The sequence below is a fragment of the Phalaenopsis equestris genome, unplaced genomic scaffold (genome assembly GCF_001263595.1).
Source record: "Phalaenopsis equestris unplaced genomic scaffold, ASM126359v1 Scaffold208014, whole genome shotgun sequence".
In the NCBI taxonomy this organism is placed as follows: domain Eukaryota; kingdom Viridiplantae; phylum Streptophyta; class Magnoliopsida; order Asparagales; family Orchidaceae; genus Phalaenopsis; species Phalaenopsis equestris.
In genome coordinates, this window is record NW_018227300.1 from 2,661 (window position 1) to 4,784 (window position 2,124).

Below are 2,124 nucleotides of genomic sequence, written 5' to 3' on the forward strand. Positions count from 1 at the left end.
ATACATATACTTGCGTTGATAAGTGTGACTTTACAATTATTGAATATTTAATACGTCCATATTTATCTTATATTTTATTGCATATATAAAGTCGTTGTTAAGTTTTTGGTGCCATTGTCGGGGATTTAAATCTTCTAGCAGCGGTATCAAATTCTTGTATTTTTAAGCATATATAAAGTCGTTGTCATTGTACAACAAGTTAGGGAGGCCTTAGCCCAATTTGAGGGTGGTGCATTGATTTTAAGGGGTAGACCTTACCTGGAGGAGTTTGATGCCGTACCCTTCCCCAAGGGTTTTGTGCACCGAACTTCAAGACATTTGACGGGACCGGAAATCTCAGGTAGCATATAACACATTTTCAAGCCAGTTGTAGCAACACTAAAGGAAATAAAGCCTGTCAGAGATTGGTTTTGATTAGTACACTGAGTTACCTAAAGGATCAGTTAAAACATTTGCTGAATTAGACATATGTTCATAAAGAGATTTGCTGGAACACAACACTATGTTTCTATTGGAGATCTCGTAGTGGAGAAGCAAAAACCCAACTAAACTCTAGTGGATTATATCTTGAGGTGGAGAAACCTTAGCATGAAATGCGAACCTCAACTACAGGAAAAACATGCAATTGAGATTTGACTCAAAAGAATACATGGAACAATAGCTTTCATGCTCAAGGGACTCACCATCAAGTCCTTCAAGTAGCTGTTAAGCAAAGCCAATAATTTACAAGTGGAAGTTAAATATATGGATTCCCAAGAGAAAGCGGAGAAATCCAGGACAACCAGAGCATTTGAAAAGAAGTCTGGGCAGTGGCAACAGTCGATAAGGGAAAATAGCCGATGAAGATATAGGCAGAGCATTCTCACCAAAGTTCTCAGTAATCGTCACTGCATGTTCAACAACAAATACAACAGTATGGTCAATCCAGCCAACAGTCATACAAGGGAGGACTATACCGAGCGAAAGGTAGACTGAGCGAAAGGTAGAGTGGGTCCAATTCTTGCAGAATGAAAGAGAAGAGCGTATTCTTTTAAAGATGAGGTTGTGCCAAAAATGTTCAGAAATTTAATGAAAATGCTAGAGTTCATATTGCCAGAGCCCAAGAAGCCGGAAGAAGTTGACAAAAAAGAATATCCCAATTTTTACCCCTATCACAAGATGTTGGGAAATACGATAGAAGGCTATTTTGTTTTCAAGGACTGGCTCGAGAGAAACTTTAAAGAAGGAATATAACAATTCTGAAAGAATATTTAAGAGAACCTGAAAAAGCTTCTGTAAATATGATTTCGGCTGAGCCAATCATTTTGATAGATCCATATGTAGAGAAAGATGGATGGAGCACAGTTTAGAGCAAGTCATCCAAGAAGATACTGGATCAGATTCAGACCGCTTCATCTCTGGCAGCCGTTCATAATCTACAACCTGCTCAGACCAAGTTGGAGATTTTGCCAGAAAAGTCATCGCAACCAGAAAATAAAGAAAATAATGAAGTCATGAAGACTGATAGCACGGGGGTAGGAGAGGTGCTGCCTCTGTTAGATTGGTTGTCTCAGATTCAAGGAAGAAAATCCTCGAACCTATGACCATATATGATTATCTTTTTGCCTCACCGGGGTATTATGAATATAATGATTATGATTTTGGCTACGTTTTAACTATTTCTAATGATAATGTAAATGATTTTTTTCAATCTAACTCCAATCTCGATTCCCAAACCGATCCTTAAATCGTACTTGAGTCCGATGAGCCTTTTAATGAGAATGAAGAAGACATCGACAATGCTGGTTACGATTGCACAGAGAGTGAGGGATCAGATTTTGAATGTCAAAGTGTGCCAGTTGCCATTAAATTAGATCTCTCTGATGAAGAAGAAACACCAAAAATTTTGCCTACAGCATTCCAGGAAGAAGAAATTACAAAAGTAAATAGAAGGAGCGGGAAGATATTACCTCAAAGAACAGCTCCAGTAGATAAGAGGAAGCAAATAGTCACTCGAGAAGAGCTATCTCAACCTTCACCAGTGGAAGAGCCACATAACCAAGTAAAAATTGGAGAATTATAAAAAGTTGATTATAACGTACTAGCTCATTATAGGAGATTGCCAGCCAAATTAAGCACCTACGA